The sequence below is a fragment of the Neophocaena asiaeorientalis genome, unplaced genomic scaffold, assembly GCF_003031525.2.
Source record: "Neophocaena asiaeorientalis asiaeorientalis breed wild unplaced genomic scaffold, Neophocaena_asiaeorientalis_V1.1 scaffold7, whole genome shotgun sequence".
Taxonomy (NCBI): Eukaryota; Metazoa; Chordata; class Mammalia; order Artiodactyla; family Phocoenidae; genus Neophocaena; species Neophocaena asiaeorientalis.
Genome location: NW_020185337.1, coordinates 9,203,338 through 9,215,704, shown reverse-complemented (window position 1 = coordinate 9,215,704; position 12,367 = coordinate 9,203,338).

Here is a 12,367-nt window from a genome sequence, read left to right as displayed (position 1 = left end):
TGCTTCCCCACACAGAGCACCGCCGCTGAAAGGCGGCCGCCGGAGACGTCCCGCCGCCGCTCTCGGCCGCGCTCGCCTCTGCCTCCCCGCGCTGCTCCTTCACTCACACAGGCACAGCCGCGGAGCTCGGCAGACACAGTCCCTGGCGCAACCTACCCTCCGCCACCGCCGCCGCCGCCGCCGCCGCCACCGCTCCCGCCTCCGCCTCCTCCCCTTCCTCCTCCCGGCCCCCGCCTCTAGCTCTCCGGCAGCCTCCTCCTCCCCGCGGAGCCTGCCCCCTACTCCCCCGGCGTTGGAGCTGCGGGCGCTCATTGGCTAATGTGCGCGTCACTCACTGCCAGCGGCGCTCCCCTCTGGTCCCGCCTCCCGCTCCTCCTCCTCGTCTCCGCCCCTCGTTCTGTTTTCTCGCGGCTGCCAGTCGAGCGGGTCTGCTACCTCCACCGCCCAGTCTCCGCTCAGGTGTCACTGTTGCTGGCAGTCCAGGATTAGGGAAGGAGAATGGGCAGGGGGTCGCGGCTGGAAGGAGAGAGGCTCTACCATGCCTCCCCCAGCCCCATTTGGCCTCCTCCCCTGGACCCCGCACACACACCCCGCGCCGCTCTGGCAACCGTGCCTGGTCGGCTGGGTTAAGCCGCAGTGTGAGTAGCCAAGTGCGGAGGGTGTCTCCGGGTGTGTGCGTGGCCCGCGAGAGGGCAAGAAGGGAGGAGGCGGAGGGAGGAGGGAAGGGGGTGGGGGTGAGAGGCGACCGAGAGAGGGCGGAGGAAGGAAGAGCGCTAGGAGCTCCGGGGCCCGCCGCACAGCTGCTGTCGCTGCCTCAGCTGTCCAGAGAGAAGCGCCAAAATGGGGACGAATAAACAACTTACCTTGGAGAGACGGGCTCTGCCTGTGATGGGTGTACGGTGGTTTTCCTGTTGGGGCTTTTGTGGGGCGTGGTGTAGTTGTTATTAATGTTTCCCACCCGTGCATCCACACCTTGCGACGAACAGCTGCTCCCGAGTGTCTCCGGCCAGGGACGTGGCGGAGAGTGCGGGACGCTATAGGACGGGGGACCGGGCTGTCCACTGAGGATGGGGACGGGAGTCCAAGCGACCCTGGGCAACTCTGAGTTACCTGGGTCAGCCCTGCTGGTCTCCAGGGAGAAATGGGGATGCGAGGGCGGGAGAAACACCAGAGAGGGTCGCCTTTTCCCTGTTGACACTGCACACCACGCGACTGGTCGTAAATGGTGACCCCCACGTCTCCCTTCCCATCTCCCTTCCCAGCACCCGATACCACCTGGTGCTCCTGGTACCTGCAGGGCACTGAAGCCCAAAGTGGGTCCCCATTCTGGTATCCTCCCGTTGGAAGGAGTGTGGAGGATGGAATGGGAGGTGTGGAAGGCCAAAGCGTGACAGTGGCCCAAATGCTCCCTTCTGACCTGCCTGCTGCGCCACAGAATGAGGAGCAGGTCTCCCTCTGCAAGAAGTTCACCTCTCCACAGCCCCTCTCCCCAACCAACCTCAGCAACAAGGACCAAGGACCAGCAGAGGCTGGGGACAGGGATTAGATTAAAGTTCAAACCTGAGGGCTTCCCTGGTGGCGCAGTGGTTGAGAGTCCGCCTGCCGTTGCAGGGGACACGGGTTCGTGCCCCGGTCTGGGAAGATCCCACATGCCGCGGAGCGGCTGGGCCCATGAGCCATGGCCGCTGGGCCTGCGCGTCCGGAGCCTGTGCTCCGCAACGGGAGAGGCCACAACAGTGAAAGTTCAAACCCGAAAAGAAGTTTTAGGAATTGTCTGATGACACTGGAGTGTGGCTTCAGCGGTGTGGCCTGCAAGGAATAGGAGCTCAAACTAGGAGGCCGGTGAGCCTCTATGGAGGCCTTTTTAGCAAAAGGAGACCACGCAAGGTATGTCCCTGACTTAGGGAGACTGCCATTGGCTCCAAATTCTGCTGCCCAATTCACAACCCTAGGATTGTTTTGTGGTAATTAGTCAGACAGTACATTCAGTAAATATGTATCCTGCTCTTTTTTATGTCAGACACTGTGATAGGTAATTTGTGTGGGGTGGGGAATTGAAAAGGGCCCTTGCCAGTAATAAAGCCTAGTCCAGTAGAACTGTCATAAAAATATGAGCTCTGAGAGGCCAGTGTATTGCCTCAGGAAGGGACTGTTAACAACAGCCTCCTGAGCACAGGCAGAGCTAGTTGCTAAGGCAGATTTGGGAAGTTGGTCCCTGGCCAGATGGCACACAGCAAGGCAGGGATGCCAAGACCTGTGGGTGAAGAAGAGGGCCTGCTTGAGGCAAGAGCAGGAAACCATGTCCAGGTATGCTCACTTCCAATGCCGCAACGTTCTTTCCCACATATTGCAAACAGAGATACAGTTCCCACCATTATTTGGACTCACTTTTCAGGTATTTTTTTAAAAAAAGAAAAAAAATACCTTTGAACCAAGCTCAGAGACTTAAAAAGTCAGCACCATAGAAAAGTTTTATGAAACAGATAGGAAATTAAGGCACACTTTTCAGGCACACCCTTCAGTCTGCTACAAGTCTAGGACACCTCCTAACTGAGGTATGTGTGGTAAAAAAAAAAAATGTTATGAATCATAATCACTTTATAACACATCTTATTATCATCACGTGCCTTTAATGCGTGTGTCTGGTTCCACGCTGTTGCAACACAGACACATCTTCTTAATCAAAATTAAACCCTACTCTAAGGAAAATTAGACAGCAGCATATTAACTAGAGACTAGTTACGTCCACGTAGCTGGCCTACTGATAGAGCCAAATCATCTTTTTTATTTAGGTATTTTCAGGTGTCCTACTATCTGCTACTGACAGTTTTTTTATTCTGTTAGATTGCCCAAGCAGTCCTTGATTATATTACCTCTTGCATCAGATCACCTTAGACATGGAATTTACATTTTCAAAAAGTTACTGCAATTCCTGGATGCTGACTTTGACAATGTCCTCTATTTATGGAGAAAAAGAAAAAAAAAAAAAAAAACCTTGGCAAAAAAAAACTTACTGTCTACCAAAAGTTGTATTTCCCCTTCTTTAGTATACTTCTCTCTGCAAAGCATCTGTCTAGGTAGAGACTCCATTTCCCGGCCTGCACCTGCTTGCATCTGAGTGGGTCCATAAGACTAGTTCTGGTCAATGGGCTGTGGGCTGAAGTGTTTCATCATTTTCCAGCTAAGGCCGTTAAGCAGCAGATATGCATTCTCTAGCCCATGGGCTCCCATCCTATAGCTGGATTCAGAGGCTTCTAGGGTCCTGGAGGAGGTGTAACCTCAAATGGAAAGAGCTCAGTGCCTAAACTACCACATAGAGAAATGCTGCCCACCTACTAGAAATCTGCATTGGACTTTACATGAAGAAAAAATAAACTCTTAGTGTTGCTCCATTGAAATGTGGGGATATGTCTGTTAGGGGAGCTAGTATCACCAAATTAGCACACAAAATTTATGTTTATTTATTTATGTTAGTTCAAAAAGTAAAATCCAGAATTATTGTGTATCTGTTATATAACTACAAGAAGACTAAAAATATTCTTATTTTTTTAAACACATGAGCATCAAACCTTGTTTTTTTATAAAGAACTATTGATTTGCCAGTTGTGTTTCGAACACCTGTTCTGTGCAAGGTACTGTGCTGCTAGATAATGCATAAATGTATAAAGGAGTCAAGATTTAGTCCTTTCGTTCAAGGATCTCAAAGTCTTGTTATACAAGAGTTGTACATATTTTATCTCTGCAAACATTTAGGTGTAAGGTGCTACTTCATCAAAACTAATTATGAACATAAATATGTATGAGAAAAGAAACTATTGAGGATTTGGAGTCATCTATGCATTCAAATGCTCCAAGTCACAGCTTACCTCCATTGGTACAAATTATCGTAAATGAATAAATGAATAATGTTTTAGTTTGCTATTAAGTGCTCTGCTAGATCTAGAAGCTTTTTTTTTTAAAGAAAATAAATAAAGATATTTCATTTTGTATCCTGTTTTGAGAATAACCAGCTTTTGAAATTTTCGACTTTCCTTTGGTTCTTGGATGAATTACTATCATTTTGACTTTAAGAGCTGAATAGTAACTTCCGGTTTCAACTCTTCTAAGACATGCACTTCATTCTGAGTAGTTGATGGCAGACAGCAGCATGTCTGACCTATTCTCACCTGAGATGAGGGAGCATAGTGCTGAAGGACCTTGTAGACAGCCAATCCTGGCAGAGCCATGAATATGTATGAGAATTCGATTTATTATCTTTAAGCTAATTCCTATGACATGCACTTTTAACATGTTCTACCCTATTCACTATAGAGTCTCTATGAAATATATATTCAACATGGATTTTATTTGAGGTTTAAACTAAAAGTGCTTCTTGTTTATCTTTTGGATTGCTCTTGAAATTTTATTGAGCCTTGTTTTTTTCCAGAAGATAGTTTTACTCATTTAGGAAAATTATTTTTCAAAGAACATAAAAAATTGTTATACCAAATGTATTCAGGAATAAATTTTTTTTTCTCCATCAGGGACCAATCTATAACTTACGGAATTGTATGCTAAGTTTAATATGGAGAGGATATATTTTATGCAAAATTTGGCAAGACTATGGGCAATCATTATTAATTTGGATTTAATAAACATATTTTTATATTTGTTTTATTTGTATTTATACCTTCATCTCATATCCCAGTTCTGGGCACACAGTAAATGCTCAACAAATTTTGCTGAGTGAATTTAAAAAGTCTATTGTCATCCAATATATGAGGCACTAGAGTAAGTACCACAGCCCCTACTCTCAGGGATATTTTAATATTACTAATATAGATATAAAAATATATTTTTATATCTATATATTATATCTATCTATATATCTATATCTATATATACATACACACAAACTGGAGAGAAATCTTATAGCCCTTTCTCCTAGATAGTTTGAATTCTAATTTTATTAATTAAAAAATTATGAATAGATTAATGGTGTCAAGTCATAAATGTTCACATTTAAAATAACTATATACGTTGTATTATATTGATAATCTAAGAACTATTCATGCTGTAAAACTTTATGTATTCTGGCTTTTCTAAACTCAGAATAGTTGACCTGAAATGAGCTGAAGTTTACACTTGAAGTGCTTTGAGAACAACTTCAAGACCAACATCAAATGACTTAGCAATTAAACTAAAGATACCATGTTGTGGAAGACCTGATAAATCAATTTAGGACAAACTTTCTCAAGCCCTCTAAAAGTACATTTGCATATACAAAATCAATATAGTAACTAGAAATGAGTTTCACTCTTTAAAGCCAGGAGAAATTTAACCTTACCCCAAGTAAGTTTTGCCCATTATCGATTGGAAATTCATGAATTTGCAAGTAAACATTCTATTAAAAAAGAATCTTGCACTCAGTCTAGCCATCTTCCCATTTGCTTCTAATTAGTGGGGTTTTATTTTGCTAGTCTTCATGGTTATTGGAAATCCTATATTCAATAGGCATTTATTGAACACTTATGCATATCAGACACTGGGAATACAGTAGGAAAATATCAAGGTCTCTCCATTCATAAACCTTACATTCTAGTGAGGAGAGACAGATGATTAAAAGTAACAATTAAAAACAATTACACATACAGGTGAACGAAGCGGTAAAAATCACGTACAGTGGTAACAACAGTGGAAGGATTGGTTGGCAAAGTGGTGTTACTGTTGTGGACAGATTGTTTAGGGAAGACCTCTCTGAGAAGGTAATATTTCAAGAGATTCAAATGAAGTAAGGACAGTATCTATGCAGCTATCTGGAAAGGGAGTGTTCCAGGTTGAAGAAACCACGTGTGCAAAGGCCCTGATGTAAGAGTCTGACATTTTAAAAGAACTGTCAAAGGAGGTCAGTGTAGCTGGTGCACAATGAACTAGAGAGAGTGGTACAAGATGAGGTCAGAGAGGTGATGTAGGGTCAGATCATATAGGGCCTCGTAGAACATAAAAAACTTCTAAACATTATTCTGGTGAAATAAGCAGTATTTTATTAGGAAAGGGATATGATATGATTTAAACTTAAAGAAGATCCTCACTCTTTTGTAAGAACTGACCCTGGATGCAGTGGTTGGAAGGGAGCAGGGGTGGAAATGGGAGCACCAAGTAAGAGACTATTGTCACAATCCAGGCTAGAAATAAGGTACTTTGGATTATCGAGTTTAGAAGGAAGTAGTGAAAGCTATCCTATTCCAAATATATCTTAAAGCAGAGCTAACAGATTTGCTGATGGATTGGATAGACTTTGTAGGAAAATAAAAAAGAGGAGTCGAGAACTCCAAGGTTTGGGGTCTGAGCAAAAAAAAAAAAAGATGGCGTTACCATTTCCTGACAGAGGTAACATTGGAAATGAAGAGCATATTTCTAAAGCTAGTTTTAGATATGTTAACTTTGAGATGCATGTTATATGTGGACGTGGAGATGGCATATAGGGAATTGTATATACGCATCTGGACTTGAGAGGAAAGAGCCAGGCTGGTGAGTAGTCGTGGCATTTTAGTAGTTCTTTTTTTTTTTGCAGCACGCGGGCCTCTCACTGTTGTGGCCTCTCCTGTTGCGGAGCACAGGCTCCGGACGCGCAGGCTCAGTGGCCATGGCTCATGGGCCCAGCCGCTCCGCGGCATGTGGGATCTTCCCAGACCAGGGCACGAACCCGTGTCCTCTGCATCGGCAGGCGGACTCTCAACCACTGCGCCACCAGGGAAGGCCTTTATTAGTTCTTTATTTTAGTTAGGCGGTAGGGAGAAGAGGAGGGACCAGAAAGGAGTAGCTTCTGGGGTAGAAATGTGGTATCTCTGAGGTCAAGCAAACGAAGTGTCAACAATGCTGAAGATTTGAGTATAACGATAACTGAGAATTGACTACTGGTTTTGACAGAAGGTGAGTTCACTGGTGATTTTAACAAAGCAGTCTTTATACCTATCTAAAATAGCACCTCATCAGTCTCTACCTCTTTATACTAACTTAGCCCCTTTTTTATATTTATAATTACTTGACAGTATATGTGCCGGTATGCTATGTCTGTGATGTGTTTGTCTGTCTTTCTGAAAGTAGATGCCATGACCCTCGAGGGAGGGGAATTTGTCTTGTTCCCATTTGAATCTCCGTGATTAACAGCTGATTATTGAAAGAATGGGCTTACAATGCTAGCCCAGGTTAGTTTTTCTTATTTTCTCAGCAGTTGAAATAAGCATTTCAAGGGGGTTGGGGGTAGGAGGATTAAGTGAATGTGGTCAAAAGGTACAGATGTCCAGAAATAAGATAAATAAGCTCTGGGGATGTAATGTAAAACATGGTGACTATAGTTAGTAACACTGTATCATATATTTGAAAGTTGCTAAGAGAGTAGATCTTAAAAGTTCTCATCACAAGGGAAAAAATTGTAACTATGTGAGGTGATGGATGTTAACTAATCTTATGATGGTAATCATTTTGCATTTGTAGAGAAAAATAGAAATTCATGTTTAGATTTTTTTTAATTACAAAAATCAACTTTAATAGAGTAAAAAGAATTGACTCAGACCTCCAGGATGAGAAATGGGATGGGAATTCAGGAATTCCATTTTCATGTGAGGTGTGTCTCTCACATGTCCCCATTGTAAGAATAATTACGTGTGTAAATCCAGGGGAGGGCACAGTGTTACTCATAGCTCCTCTTTCTTCAAATACACAAAGAGTTCTATTGTTTGAAACATTTGAACGACTCCCTATGATAAATTAGGCCAGACATTAGCAATTTTGAGGGAGGAAGTGGGTAGAATTTGGGTGATGGTTGTTTAGAAGCAGACCCTCAAAAGAGATTCCTTCTCTCTTTCAGGGTGTGCCTGAGGTCCAGCCCACAGGAGTGTAAACAGTCAGGGAAATTGTGCTAGATAGGCTTTCAGGTGCCTGTCCTGCCCACTCCCATCTTAGATAAAATGCCCCAGCCACGGCACCTGCTGAGTGATCATCAATTCACAGGTTCAATTGCTGTCATCACAGAGGATTGGACCAGGGTGGGTGAATATCTAACTAGAGAACATCTAAGGACCAGTGACCTTAACTTCCCAAAACTAATTTGCAAAGTAAGCTAGGCTAAACAGATACTCTCTTGGAAGAACATGACTTAAAAATTCAGAGGAAAGTTGGGGGTGGTTGTTTGAATGAAAGGTCTTGCAGACTGGAACTGAGATGGCCACTAGCAAATGATTCATGTGCAAGGTGGGTAAACAGATGAAGCCATTCAGGCCAGAGGGACCATCGTTCAGATTCTGCAGGAGTGAAGGGAGGAGAGAGAGACAGAGACAAAGAGATTCCTAAATCTGTTTTCCTTTTTGTTCTAAGGCCTGGTTGTTTAAATTTTTTCTGGGTTTATGAGACCCCTCAATATCTTGACAACAAATCCTGTTTTCTAGAGCTGGTTTGAGATTTCTATTCCTTACAAACCCCAAAACGCCTCACTGACTCATACGAAGGGTAGAAAAGAGCAGCTAAGATTGTGACTTCATGCCCTCTGTGGGTTTTCAAAAGTTGACACCTGATTGGGATAGTTCCTTTTCTTCATTCAAAAAATGACTATAAGGGATTCCCTGGTGGCGCAGTGGTTGAGAGTCCGCCTGCCGATGCCGGGGACACGGGTTCGTGCCCCGGTCCGGGAAGATCCCACATGCCGCAGAGCGGCTGGGCCCGTGAGCCATGGCCGCTGAGCCTGCGCGTCCAGAACCTGTGCTCCGCAACAGGAGAGGCCACAACAGTGAGAGGCCCGCGTACCGCAAAAAAAAAAAAAAAAAAAAGACTATAAGATGCTCCCATCCTTGCCCATCCCAGTTGTTTCTATAGCACACTCAATACCAAAAATAAAAAGAGTGAAAAAAGTATATGCGGGGGAGAGGTGGATAGGGGAGGGGGAGAGAGAGAGACAGAGACAGAGGCAGAGACTGACTCTGCCTGAAGAGCCTTGGTAAGTGCGAAGGTTTTTAATTGAATATGCTCTATGCCTGTTTCCATGTCACATTCAGGTTATAAGCTATGCTGCAATAAAAATGTAAAGATCTCAGTAACTTAACACAGCTTGATGTTCTCTGCAGGCTTGGGCCACCCTCCAGGGCAGTCATCCTCCGTGTGCTGGCTCAGCATTCCAGCCTGCTTCAATCAGTCAGAAGCACCCATATCAGCATTTCACAGTCACCCAGCAGGAGAGGAGAGCCCTGGAGAGCTGAGTTCCAGCAATCAAATGCTTCTGCCCGGAAGTGGCACTCACAAATGACTACATTTGACTGGAACTCCTCATTTGGCCACACCTTATTTCAAGGGGGCACAGGTATGTGATCCTCCCACATGTTCAAAATCAGAGGGAGGCCAAATATTTATAAAGGGTAATAATGCCATCAGCAGTTCTAAATAATCTAACCCACGTGGGACTTCCATGCTACTGTTTGATAGCTAGTGACTAGGACAAACATCTTAGTTCTTTTTTACATGCCAAGATACTCCTGCGTGCCTGTGGCTACTGACCTGCTTCTTGTATTGAACCTTTCCTATTCTGCCACATAGCCTCCACTGGACTGAATCGGTTATACTCCACTTGGCTCGATTTTGATCTTACTACATCTTCCCTAGGGCCTGCGGTCCTACACCCAATCCTGGTATCACTACCACTTCTTGTAATCTTGCCAGCTCCCTCTTAGGCCAAGGCTTGGTTTCTCCCTCACTCTCAATACTCTGGTGCCTTTGTAGATGGGTATTGTTGGGCGATCACTGGCAGTTGTTAATATTATACAAACCAGACTGGAAAAAAATGCCCTCTTAATGTGTCTTAGCTACAAATAGAAGCATTAACTTCTTTTCTAATTTTCAAAGATGTAAGCAGATTATTTAAAAATATGAATGTCTCTATATATAGATATACAGTATATAGAGAGTTGATTTTTTTGAGTCACTGCCTTTTATAAGAAGTTAATATCACCAGTTTAACACTATGCAAACATATTATACTGCGTAAATGCTGAGTGGTTTCTGAGAATGCCACATTTTGGTACTATTTTGACACAACAAAACAAATTTTTTTCTTCTTACTTTATTAGTCCTGCAATATGATGAGTAGCCTCTTGTGTCAACCTGACTAGGCTACAAAACCCAGTTATTTAACCACACACTAGTCCATGTCATGCTGTGAAGGTATTTTGTAGATGTGGTAACATCTACAATCAATTGACTTTGAGGGGATTACCCTTGGTAACGTGGATGGGCCTCATCCAATCAGTTGAAGGCCTTAGGAGCAAAAGCTGAGGTTTCCTGGAGAAGAAAGAATTCTACTTCATGACTGTAGGGTCAGTTCCTGCCTGTTTCAAGCCAGCCAGTTTGCCCTACTGATTTCAGACTCATCAGCGTGAGCCAGTTCTTTATACAAATCTCTTAATATACACATACACACGTAAAGATACATATATATGTATCTCCTTCTGGTTCTCTTTCAAATCCTGACTGGTACCTACAATATATATACTTTTTCTAATTCAAGGTCAGTAGTTATTCTAAATATCATGAAAGAATGTCTCTTTCTATATCTATATCTCTCAGTCTCTCTGTCAATCTGTCTCTTTCTCACACATGTGGATGCACACACACACACACACACACACACACACACACACAACACATCACATAGGACCAAATTATATATTTATTAAAAAGTAAAGTTTCTGATTTAATTCTGTAGTTTCTGTTTCTCTCATTCATGGCCTAAGTGAAGAATTTCTATTAGCAACTTCCCAGGTAATTCTAATGGATAGGCAGTATCTAAGGTTGGGGTGCCTAGCTGTAGAGCCTGAGATGAAGATTCGTATAAAAGTGATTTATTAAAGAATGTTCCAAGGAAAAACCACAGAAAATTATGTCAAGTGACAGGGAAGGGAAGGAAGCCAGGCAAGAGACTGGTGTCGAGCAAAGACGCAGGGGTGGTAACTTGGTTCAGTCCTGCAGGGGACCTCTGCAGACTTATAAGTCACACCTCCAAGCTGTCCCCATCAGGGACCAGAGAGCTGAGTATTTTACCCAGTAGTCACTGGTGGCAAACGCAAATTCCTAGGCCCCTTCGGCTCTCTCTGTACTAAGGCAAAGGCGAGGGAAGTCTGAGAACATCACTCCAACGGAGATGCAGGTGAAAACACGCAGGTAGCTGTTGTGCATGAAAATGGAAAAGGTTTGGAGAAGATATGGGTGGGCACTGAGAACATCTGCTACTCAGGATTGAAAGCCACTAGGATAGAAGCATGGTGCAAGGAAAACAACCACACCTCATTGAGGGCATGCAGATTTAACAATTATATCTTTTCTCTCATATCACTTCAAATTAGTCTCCTCTCCACAATGGACTTACCATCTTAGAAGTAAGTATGATGTGATTTCATGGGCAGATGGTCTCACTCCTTTCCCATTTGCAATCCCCAAATAACACCCCTTCTATTGTATGAAGTTCTTAAGTCTCAGAATACAGCATTTAGTCCCTTTATGGATAGACTAATGTGAAAATATTCCTAAGACAGGAAATACATTGGCTCAACTTAGAACTGAAAATTGTGCTAAGTGTTTGTGGCTAGGTTCTCTGTCCAACCTAGGAAGGAATTGGGTATACGCTGAATGTTTTATCTGTTCAGAAGCCTCATCTCAAATCTGATTCAACCCTATGATTTTACATGAATCATGGGGGCATAGTTCCATGGATCAGGATTGGGTGCATGATACCCTCTTCCCCTATAAGATTCCTTTCTTTGGAGAATTAGATTCAGTCGTTCTCTGGAAGATAGATGAAATTTATACTAAGGCATTTTCAGCAGCCATATTACTCTACCTTATAGATCAGAAAAGCAGAGAAAGGTTTTCGAGAAAGAATTATGAATCAGACATGCAGAGAGGAGCAGAGATGAAAGACAGAAGACAGACTGCTAGGATTCCATTTCCTGATTCCACTATGTTCCTGAGGCCCGGCTGCATGATGGCTCTTGGGCACCATGAGACCCCATGCATTCTTTTTTTTTCCAAGTAGTCATTTATTTATTTTTAACTTTTTATTTTATATTGGTGTATAGCCGATTAACAATGTTGATAGTTTCAGACGCACAGCAAAGCCACTCAGCCATACATATACACGTCCCCAATGCATTCTTATCATTCATTCCTGTTTTGCACTGAAGTTGTGCTGAAGTTCAGTTACATGCCACCAAAGAGTAATAAATAACAAGGGGAAACAAAGAGTAACACATTTTCTAAGCTATGAACTCTGCCTGGGAGAAATCCTGGGTAGAGTTCGGGGAGGTCCCTTATCTCTAAGCGTCTGGCTGCATGTGGGGTGACCTAG